Consider the following 12,536-nt stretch of genomic DNA (forward strand, 5'->3'; position numbering starts at 1 on the left):
ACCCTAGTCCACCCTGTTTGACCTTTTACCACCTTATCAATAGTTAATCTTCGAGATCAACTCATGGGCAGGTGAATCTGTGGGGAAGGATGAACTCCAAACCAAGTGGACATCAACTAGCAACTGTATTTAAAGCTTTTTTCTACTGATCTGGGGATTGTTTTGATGGCATAGATAGCCATGGTCAAGAACTTGCTTTAATTTCTTGGTTGTAAAGTATCAGCTCCACCAAAAAACAGCAGTGGGAGCTAAGGTAAGAGGAGCTCTCAGAAAAACTGCCAGAGTCCTCCTTCCAGACAGCCCCCAATTTTGGTCATCAGTAGCCAAGAAAGTGATTCAGAGGGTGAGACTTTGACTCATGCTGTTGTGTTTGAACCTCAAAGAGTTAGACTTGGAGATATCAGGGTCAAATCATGTTCATCGTGTTGGCAAAAATCTACTTCAGGGCCCAACTCAAATGTCTCTGTATTCACAAAGTCTTCTAATGGTGCCTGTGGGAATCAGGCCCTCTTTTGAACTCTCAATGGTCATCAGTTGTAATTCTCTGAGCAAATGTGCTCCATTCTCCTGGGAAGTTTCAGTGTACCCCACTCCTCACCGCTCCTGTGAACTTCTGGACAGGGACCACGGTGGTATTCTTCACCCTGAAATCTCCATGCTGCCCAGCCCAGTCTCGCTTTTGGTAAGCACCAAAAGTAAAATCAGTAGCTGCTAAATTGAGATGTCCTAAAATATGGAAAGCCCAGGGTCAATCCTGGTTTGGGCATTAACCAGTGGTAGGATCTTGGCCAACTCACTTCACCTCTCTGGGTTGCAGCTTCCTTGGCCATAACTGAGGGAATCGGACTGTGTGTGTATCTAGAAACTTCTGTGGTAGCCAACCTCCTAGATGGCCCCAGTGTTCCAGCCTCCTGTCACTCCCTCCCTGGTTGTACCTGGGAGAGTCCACATGGTACTTGAGTTTGTGTTATAAAAGACGCTGTGGCTTTCTTCTGCTAACTAAATATTGGCACTTGCCACCTGCCTCTACAAGGACTGGATCAGGTTGGCACTTGCATCCAACTCTGCTTGGATTAAATCACCAGCCACTGCAGCTGCGGACTTCCAACCCTCCCTGAGAGGAGTTCAGGGTGGAGATCAGGAACGAGGTGCTCTGTGCTCTGGGAAAATTGGCAGAACAGGCCTCCAGATAGTTACATATTTTCAGGAGAAGTTTTTATGACACCAATTCTTGCATCTCATCATATCTAGAAAAGCACTAAAGTCATTAACGGTGACATCTGCTTCTTGTGACTAGCAGCAGCCTCTGCCTAAATGTGTGTTTGACATCACATAACCCGCGTCCACTGAAATCATATATAATACTGAGTTTTCCCTCTGCGTCTTTGGAACAGTTTCTCAGAGCTATCTGGGATGCTGTCTCCCCGGCTATAGTCATCATTTTTGCCCCAAATAAAACTTAATCCACAACTCTCACGTTGTGTGATTTTATTTCAGTTGACACTTCTTTGTCACCCTTTTTTTCTTTTGGATCAGCCACCCTGGGGGAGGTCAGACGCCAGTCATGTGCAGTCCTTTGGAGAAGCTAGCAGTGAGGAACTCCAGTCTCCGGCCAAAAGCCCTCAAGAAACAGCCGCGTAGGTGAGCTTGGAAGTGGCTGTGCCAGTCTCAGCCAGTCCTTGAGATCACTGTAGCCTGGCCAACAGCTCGATGGCCACCCTATGAGCAACCCTGAGCCAGAATCATCCTGCCCAGCCGCTCCCAGTTCCCGACCCAGAAACCCTGAGATAATAAATATTTGTTGATTTGAGAGCCTCTGTTATGCAGACATAGATAACTAATACAGACCAGTTCTGGCTCAAAAATCCTCTCAGCCTACAGTCCCTGCAATGTATTTGTCACATTCAGGAAAAACCTGATTTATAACAATTGTTGATCTTCCCCCTCCCACCTCCAGTCAGAATCCATAGACAGAGAATACAGAATGTGTCAAAATATATTTTGGAGTAACACTATTTACTTTATTTGTGTTTGTAAGTGTTCCCAAAGCTTTGTTGATTTTGCTTCACTGAACCCTTTATTTCACAAATGAAGGTGGAAATACAGATAAATTAGGTGATTGGAATAATGCAAATGTTCTGCACTTTCACAACATTTGCATTTCTTCAGTGGTGAATAAGAATGAGATACAGGCTTGCTTTGTTTCGCTCCAGCTTCATCTTGAGAAATTTGTCGCGAGCCCTGGTAGCACTCGCATGTATATTCCCAGGCGGCTAAGAGCCCAGAGAAATCCCAGGGGAGGGGAGTACCTAAGACAAGGCAGACAGTGACAAGAAGGGACAGTGCAGCCTGCTAAGTCACCTCTGGAAAAGTAGCTGGGGAGAGACAGCTGGGCAGTGGGGCTGCCACGTCAGCCTGGAGTAAGAGAAGACTTGACAGGATGGTAAGTGACAAGAAGCGATTTTCTGTTAAAATGAGAACAGTCCTATGACAAACAGGGGAATGGGAAGAAAATTAAGAGTGTGGAAGGTATGCAAAGGAGGCCTGTGTCTCCTCTGGCTGTGGGCATGAGCCCAGTTAGCTCCCCAAACAAAAACAAACAGCTGATGACTTCAGGAATCTGGGTCTATAACCAGTGCAGTAATGAGTTTGGGAAGATTGTAAAAAGTGGCCAAGAGGGAAGGAGAATGCCTGAAACTGATGAAGCACATGGAGAGGTCTGTTTTACTCACTAATGTAGCCCTAGATTTGGTGCCTCCCGGAGGAGATCATCAAAATATTTTACTGAAAGGTTTACGGAAAGGACATAAGAGAATGGGAAAACGAAATTAGGAAAAGAGGTGTAGATGGGCAGGAGATGACCCTGGGAGGTTGAAAGTGTGTTCCTCCGAAAGCATCTGCTTCATCAAGTGGGATGTTATTGCAATATTTTCTTATTTAAGTAATATTGACAGAGAACCCCCATCTTGAACTTGTTGATTCGACCACATAATTATTTGATCAAAAAGATCGAAATGGTCTTAATTGGATGGGAATTTTTGGAACTTTTGGGGTTGCTACCAGATAAAGAAGAAGGTTGGACCAAATATAAGAGGTCAGAAGCCAGAGGGAGGAGCTGATGGGATCCCTAGCCAGCTGGTCAAGTCTTTCAGGGCACCCAAGACCCAAGGGTGCTTTGGCTTGGCTGCTGCAAACCTACTACAGATTCAAGCAAGTCTGGCTGCTTCACCAAGATCACCCAAGTGGATTCTTAGCTCCTCTCAACAGATCCCTTTCAAATTCAAATCCATAGACCACACACAGCTGAACACATTTTGCTTTTCTATATGAGTTTTTCCCTTGTTAATGGAATAAAGAAATGCTTGGGGAATAAATAACAGAAAAGCAAATCAAAATGGAAATACTAGGGAATGAAATTCTGGGAGATAAAGGAACTTGTGCATTTTTTAGTGTATTAAAGAGCAATTTCTCCCCCTTATATTTACACACAACATGAAGATTAATTTTTCTGAAAATGTCAAATCCCAGAAGTGAGAGGGAATGAAAAACTGAGATGTGGAGACCTAAAGCAAAAGGTCCAGCTATTCAGACACGTGGGGAGTTTTCTAGAAGGGGAAGAGAGAGCTAACGTTGCTAAACTTAGGGGTCTGTCCATCCCAGGTGCTTGGTGATTGGACATTAGGTGGTCCAAGGTGGCTTCCAATTCCTGAGGTCGGCACTGCTAGCCTGACAGAATGTACGAGAGTCCTCTACTTGGTGTCATGATGGGGGTGGGGAGGGAGCCACTCCCTACATAGGTGGTCAGGGATCTCTACAGACAGAAGTGGGGAAGATGAGCTGGTGAGGAGAGATGCAAGGTGGCTTTGAGCAGCTGGAGTCATTTGGGGATTAAAAATATTGTAGGATAATTTTTTAAATGTACACTCTCACTAGAGATAAGTGAGCTTTGGTTGTATTATGAAATATCAATTTTTTAAACTGAACTATAGTTGATTTACAATATTGTGTTAGTTTCAGGTGTTCAACAAAGTGATTCAGATTTATATATTTTTTTCTTTTTTTAGATTCTTTTCCATTATAAGTTTTTACAAGATATTGAATATAGTTCCCTGTGCTATACAGTAGGACCTTGTTGTTTGTCTATTTTATATATAGTGATGTGTATCTGTTAATCTCAAACTCCTCATTTATCCCTCCCCCTCCTCCCTTTCCCCTTTGGTAACCATAAGTGTATTTTCTGTGTCTGTGAGTCTTTTTCTGTTTTGTAAATAATTTCATTTGTGTCATTTTTTTTAGATTCCACTTATAAAAGATAAGTGATATTTGTCTTTCTCTGTCTGATTTGCTTCACTTAGTATGATAATCTCCAGGTCCATCCATGTTGCTGCAGATGTCAATATTTCATTCTTTTTTACGGCTGAGTAGTATCCCATTGTGTATATATATATATATATATATATATATATATATATACCACATCTTTATCCATTCATCTGCTGATGGACACTTAGGTTGCTTCCATGTCTTGACTATTGTAACTAGTGCTGTTATAAACATTGAGATGCATGTATCTTTTCTAATTAGAGTTTTTGTCTTATGAAATACCAATCTAACTGATATTTTAAATATCAACTAAATACCCATTTCCAGGCAGTAATCTTCTCTTCTGAAAGGCATTGAATTTAGAAACACACTTATAAAACAATGAGATAAAAATCAGATACATTCTAAATAATGAAAATACGTGATCTGTAAGTAATACTCCAGGAAGCCAAATAAAGATGCGGCTAGAGGAAAGTCCATGTATAAAAACATTAGCTCTTCTGAGATGCTCCACCAGTACCATTCTTCAGGGATGATTGAAAAAAATATTGGCATGTGCCTTTCCATTCTGATTAATCTAGGAATTTACCTTAGAACAGATATCTTTATGTCATATAATAGAATTGGAAGCAATTAAAAAATACTTTCCTTATAATCTTTTCACCCAATTATCCATCACTGCTAATAATTTACTTACAGTAAAGGAAGTCCAGAAAAGAATGATTGCATTCTACTGTCATTCATACTATCAACCCCTAGTACTTGTAGTTTAGGGTGGAAAAGCCACCACCACCAACTTTGAGGATGTGGTGAAGATCCAAAGAAGTACTGTACACAGCTGGTGAAACAAGAAAATATAGGATGTCCAGGAACTAAACCAAAAGGCATGGCAGCCTAGCAGGAAAACTCAAGCCTATAAATACCCAAGACTGGGGCTGGCCTCATTCTGGGGTTGTTCCAGCTTCCCTGTCTTCATAAAGTGGCTTTAGTAGCTTATGGATAGCAAAAGATAGATATAGCTCAATTTGGTCCTAAGTAAGTTTTGAGTTTCTGAAGTAGGTTTTGATTGAAGTGTGGAAGAGCACAAATCTTCCCATTATCACAAAGTAAACACACCTGGTTCCAGTATCAAGCTCATGGAATAAAAGCTAGCCAGTAGCCAGAGCCTCCCTCATCCCGCTCTCAGGCACTACCCCTCCCATTAAAGCCGTAGACTGGTGTAGCCATTATAATAGAATCACATGGTACCGTACGCATTCTTATGTATCTGACTCCTTTTATTCAACACAACAGCCAAGAACTGGAAACAACCCAAATGCTTAGCAACAGAAATAATGAGTAAGTAAATTGTGCTCTATTCATACAATGTTCTACAACACAGCAACCAAAATGAATGACCTGTTGCTACCTGCAGCAGCATGGATTAATTTCACAAACATATGTTGAGTGAAAGAAGCCAGACTCAAAAGAAAATACAATCAGAAGCAAACAAAACTAAGCTGTGGGATTAGAAGTCAGAGCTGTGGTTCCCTTTGGGGATGATGGAAAAGGTAATGTCCCAGGAGTTTTTTTCAGTATTTTAAACTGTAGCCACTATAATGAGTTAGGGTTTAGGGTTAGGATTGAGAGTAGTGTTAGGATGTTACATTGTCCTGATTACTGATGAGGTTGAGCATTTTTTCATATTAGCTACTCTTTGGGGGCATGTCTGTTCACATCTTCTGCCCATTTTTCTGTAGGGTTGTGTGTCTTTTGCTCACCGATTTGTTTCTTACATGTTCCAGATACAAGTCCTCTCTTGTATCTGTGGTTATACCTCTCTGGTTATATGTACTGCAAATCTCTTCTCCTGCTCTGAGCCTTGCCTTTTCTTTTTCTTAAATGGTGTCTTTTCAAAATTGAGATATAATTCACCATCTCATACCATACATAAACTACACCTACTTAAAGTGTACATCTCAGTGGTTGTCAGCATACTGACAAGTTTGTACATCCATCACCACTATCTAATTCCAGAACATTTTCATCAGCCCAAAAAAGAAACCCCACTCCCACTAGCTTTCACTTTGCCTTCTCTCCTCCTGTGCTTGCCAACCACTACTCTACTTTTTATCTCTATAGATTTGCTTATTCTGAACACTTTGCAGAGAAAGAATCATACAATATGTGTTCTTTTGTGTCTGGCTTCTGTCACTTAGCGTAACATTTTCAAGGTTCTTCCATGTTGTAGCACGTGTCAATATTCCATTCCTTTCTATGGCTAAATACTATTCCACTGTATGGATATAACAAATTTTGCTTGATCAGCTGATGGACAATTTGAGTTGTTTCCACTTTTTGCGTGTTATGAATACTGCTGCTATGAACATTCATATACAAGTTTTTGTGTGAACAAATGTTTTCATTTCTCTGGAATTTAAAAATAGGAGTGGAATTGCTGAGTTTATATGATAACTCTATGCTTAACTTTTGGAGGAATGGCCAAACTTCTCAAAAACAGTGTAACCGTTTTACATTTCCATTAGCACAGTACAGGGGGTTCCAATTTCTCCACATCCTTGCCAACACTTGCTTATTGTATGTCTTTTTGGCTATGCCCTCTTAGAGGATGTGAAGGTAGCATTACTTTGTGGTTTTGATTTGCATATTCCTAATGACTTATGATGTTTATCATCTTTTCATGTGCTTGTTGGCCATTTGCATACCTCCTTAGAGAAATGTTAATTCAAATCCTTTGCCCATTTTTATTTTTCATTGTTGAGTTGTAAGAGTTATTTTTGTATTCTGGACACAAGTCTGTTATCACATGTATGATTTGCAGACATTTTCTCCCATTCTGCGGGTTGTCTTTTCACTTTTTTGATAGCATCCTTTGAAGCACAGTTTTTTACAATTTTAATGAAGCTTAATTTTTCTATTTTTTTCTTTAGTTGCTTGTGTTTTGATGTCATATCTAGGAAAACACTGCCTAATCCAGCATCATAAAAATGTGGACCTATATTTCCTGCTAAGAGTTTTGTCATTTTAGCTTTAGTCTACAATCCATTTTGAGTGAATTTTGGGGTACAGTGTACAGTAGGGGACCAATTTCATTCCTTTGCATGTGCATACACAGTTGTCCCAGCACTATTTGTTGAAAAGACTATTCTTTCTCCCATTGAATTATTTTGGCATCCTTGTCAAAATAATTGACCAAAAATATAAGGATTTATTTCTGGACTCTTTCTATTCCATTGATCTAAATGGCCATCCTTATGGAATACCACAGTGTCTTGATTGCTGTAGCCTTGTAGTTAGTTTTGAAATTAAGAAATGTTCATCTTCCAACTTTGTTCTTCCTTTCTAAGATTGTTCAGGCTATTCTGGGTCCCTTGCATTTCTATATGAATTTTTGATCAGCTTATCAATTGCTGCAAAAAAATAGCTAAGATTTTGGTAAAGACTGTGTTGAATTTGTCAATCAATTTGAGGAGTATTCCCATCCTAACAACATTAAGTATTCCAATCCATGAACATGGGATGTCTTTCCATTTATTTAGGTCTTCTTTAGTCTCTTTCAATGACATTTTGTAGTTTTCAGTGTACAAACCTTGCATCTCTTTTGTTAAATTTAGTCCCAAGCATGTTACTCCCTGTGGTGCTATTGTAAATGGAATTGTTTTCTTAATTTCATTTCTAGATTATTCATTGCTAGCATATAGAAATACACTGGATTTTTTACATTGATCTTATATCCTGCAACCTTGCTGGACTCATTTATTATCTCTAGGAGGTTTCTTTGGTATGGATTTCTTAAGATTTTCTATGTACTAGATCATGTCATCTGCAAAAGAGATAGTTTTACTTCTTCCTTTCCAGTCTGGGTGACTTTTATTTCGTATCTTGCCTAATTGCCCTGGCTAGAACCTCCAGAACAACGTTAAATAGAAGTGGTGAGAGTAGGCATCCTTAGTTTGTTCCTGATCTTAACAGAATCTTAGTTCTTTCACCATTTTACCAGTGGGTCTTTCTACTAATGTAGAAAGCATAGTGTTAGCTGTGAGGTTTTCATAGATGTCCTTTATCAGATTGAGGAAGTCCCCCTCCCTTTATTTTTTTCTAGTTTATTTAGTGTTTTTATCATAAAAGTTTCTGAACTTTTTCAAATTTTTTCCTGCATCTATTGAGATGATCATGTTGTTTTATTTTTAATTTTATTAATATTATATTATTTGAGTTTCTTATTTTGAACCAACAGTGTCCTTTGATGAACAGAAGTTCTTATTCTTAATATAAGCCAATTTATCAATCTTTTACTTTAGGTTTTATGTTTTTGTATCCTGTATAAGAAATCTTTGCTTATCCCAAGATCATGAAGGTACTCTCCTATTAATCTTTCTTATGTTTTGTTGTTTTACCTTTCACATTTAGATCTACAACTCATCTTGAATTGATTTTTTTGTTTTGTGTTTATAGAGATCAACATAAATTTTGCCCATATTGATTTCCAACTGACCCAGCACTATTTATTGAAAAGATCATCCTTTCCCATTGCTTGGATGACCAAAGCGTCGCCCTTGTCACAAATTGAGCATGTGTGTGTACTTCAAGACTCTGTATTCTGTTTCATTGGTCATTTGTCTGATCCCCCCCAATGCCACACTCTCTTAATGACTGAGCTTTATAACAAGTCTTGATGATGCTGCAGTGCAGGTGCTCTTATTTTCTTTTTCTTCAAGATTATCTTGGTTATTTTTGGCAGGTTATATCACTGTGTAAATTTTACAATCAACTTGTGAATTTACACACACACACACTCTGGAATTTATACTGAGATTACATTGAGTCTACAGGTCAATTTTGGAGAAAACTGACATTTTTAGAGAGGCTGAGGATCCATATGAGTTCCTAAGTAAGGAATTTAAAGCCTTGTCTTTTCTATAATTTTATTTATATATTTATTTATTTTAATATTTATTTATTTATATTATATTGTTTAAATTTTTTTTTTATTTTGGCAGGATATTGGGGGAGGTAATTAGGTTTATTTATTTTTAGAGGAGGTACTAAGGACTGAACCCAGGACCTCATGCATGCTAAGCATGTGCTCTACCACTTGAACTATACCATCCCCCTATAATTTTGTTTAATAAGAATAAAGATAATAATAAAAATAACAGCAACAATAGCTGACATTTTAAATAATTCCTATATGCTGGAGTTTGGGCTAAATGCTTTATGGGTTTTACCTTATTTCATTATAAAAATTTGCCAAAAAATTATGAGACCTCCCTGAAGAAAGCCATAACATTTTGTTAAAGGCATAAAAACAATAGTTGAACAAATGATGAGGCACAGCATGTCCTTGGGTGGGAAGAATTAATCATCATTAAAGTGTCAATGGTTTTCAAATAGATATTCACCTTCAATTAATTCTAATCAGAATATCAATGGTGTTTTCCTAGAGCTGTACAAAAGCATTTTAGCATTTATATTAAAGAAGTTCTAAATGTTTTAGAATTGACAACAAAAATCTTTAATTTCAAAAAAAGAATATTAAGATAGAATTACCTTAACAGATACTACTTTGCAAAATACAAATGTAACAATTTTTTCAAAACTGTATAGTTTTTTATTTGTTTGGCTCACAAATAAGCTTACAGATCAGAAATCCAGAAAGTTGAAAAAATCTAAGTATATTCAAATTTACTCCAAAATAAAGAGCATTTTTGTTTCATGGAGAGAAGATAGTTTATTTAATTAATGCTTTTGGCCTAATTGGTTATTGATCTGCAAAGAAAATGCCTCCAACCATGAATAAAATCATTATGAATGGATTAAAACTTGAAACAAACAAACATAAAACAAAAAATAATGGGATAAATTTAGGAGAAAATTTGCATAGCTTCAAGACAGAGGAGAGGAGAGATACTTATGCAATACAGGGATTCTAGAATCCATGAGGGAAAAGATAAACAAGTTTGACTATAAAAAATTAAAATGCAAAAACAAATTGGGAAAAGTATTTGCAACTTTTTTGACTGATGAGTTAATGTCCTTAATACATAAGGAGCTATTGCAACTGATTTAAAAAAAAAAAAACAAACTCAACCCAATAGAAACATGAGCAAAGGGTATGACTGGCAATACATGGAAGAGAAAATAAAAATGACAAACAAACCTTTCAAAAGCTCTCCAGACTCTCTACTAGACGAGGGACTACAACTAATATCAATGTGATAGTAGTTTTTTTTTTACCAATCATATTGGCAAGAATTTAAAGTCTTCAAAAGCTCATTCAGTGCTTATGAAGGTTTAGAGGAAACAGACCATCTTATACAATGCTAGTGGAAGGGTAAAAGAACCTGGTTGGTAGCATCAGTTAAAAAAAAATATATGTATACACACACACACAAACATACACACATACCTTTAACCCAGCAAATGCATTTGGTGGATGTAAAACTTCAGAGGACATATGTTCACAGATGGCCTTTTGCAGTTATTGAAGAATAAGTTAGATCTGTTGTGTGGAGTGTTTGGGATGTCCAGACCATATTTAAGTTGAAAAAGCAAGTTGTAATGTTATAGACCCTTTTTTAATTGAAGTATAGTCAGTTTACAATGTTGTGTCAATTTCTGGTGTATAGCATAATGTTTCAGTTATACATATACATACACACATTCGTTTTATATTCTTTTTCTTTATAGGTTACTACAAGATACTGAATACAGTTTCCTATGCTATACAGAAGAAACTTGTATGTCTATTTTATATGTAGTAGTTAATCTCTGCAAATCTCAAATGAACTCCCAATTTATCCCTTCCCACCCCTTTTCCCCTTGGTAACCATAAGTTTTTTTCCTATGTCTGTGAGTCTGTTTCTGTTTTGTAAACACATTCATTTGTGTCTTTTTTTTATTTTTTAAGATTCCACATATGAGTGGTATCATATGGTGTTTTTCTTTCTCTTTCTGGCTTACGTCACTTAGAATGACAATCTCCAGGTCCATCCATGTTGCTGCAAATAGACTCTTAATACTATACATTTAAAGAACATTTATTGTGCAGTAGGGTCAGTTCTAAGTGATTCACAGGTATTTATTTACTCATGAAAACATCAGGACCAATGAGGCTGTGCTCCCATCAATCCTGGTTTATTGATGTGGCACCAAAAGTTCACACAGCGGGTGTGTGCTGAAGCTGGGATTGGAACCCAAGCCTCTGTTTCATGTTTGTGTTTTTAACCTTTCTGGAGTTCCACATGTTGATCCCATTTTAAAACATGGTCCAATTTTAAAGAAAAAGAAGGAAAAAAGAAGCCTCTATAGATGAAGTATTTTTAATGAGATGTGTGATATGAAATAACTGCAGGCAGTTTTCCTACCTTTTAATGCATTCTTTCTGTTGTAAGGATCACTGGTTCTCATTGGAATCATCTGGGAAATTTAAAAAAATGCTGACGCCTGGGCCCCATTCCCTGAGATTCCGATTTCATTGATGTGGAGTGTAGCCTGTGCATCAGATTTTTACAAGCTCCCGGGGTGATTTTTAATGTGTAGCAAAGTCTGGGAACCACTGGTATCGATAACTTAGGTCTGAAGCCCTGTTTCGGAAAAGTCTGGCACGGGATCTGTGAAGCTATTTTTGCAATTGTCCTGTTAACCGCTAGATGGAGTCTTGTCCACATGACACTAATTCAGTGACCAGGTTTCTGCAGGACTCTTTGGGAGGCAAAGTAGGAGGCATCCAGGAAGCATGGAGAGATTGCAGGGACCAGATCTCTGACCAGGTATTCTGCCAGGCTTTGGCCTCACACTGTATTATGCAGTTAATGTACATCTTTGCAAAGTTCTGGGAAGAAATTCTCATCGCCTTTCAAGCCTGACTTTCCCTCAAGTCAGAGAGACACACTCCTTAGTTTCTTCTTGTTTCTGTGTCTTTTCTTGGACATGAATTACAGAAAGTCGTTCTTTGTGGAAAGGCCACACTCTCTGTTGCTTGGCCGCAAGGGTAAAATTGATCGACGCTCTTTGGAAACTCCTAATGAAAAGTACATAATTGACTGTGTTGTAAGTAGCCAGGAGGGCAATATTTAAACCTTGCTTCTAGATTTAGACTGGTGGTGGAAGTAAATTGGACAGTCAGAAGAAAGTTGTTCAATTAAGATGATTCCCATCCCCCTAACACACATGAGTCTGATTTTTCCAGAAAACAGGTATTTCTGAGCTGA

The sequence above is a fragment of the Camelus bactrianus genome, chromosome 27, assembly GCF_048773025.1.
Source record: "Camelus bactrianus isolate YW-2024 breed Bactrian camel chromosome 27, ASM4877302v1, whole genome shotgun sequence".
NCBI classification, from domain to species: Eukaryota; Metazoa; Chordata; class Mammalia; order Artiodactyla; family Camelidae; genus Camelus; species Camelus bactrianus.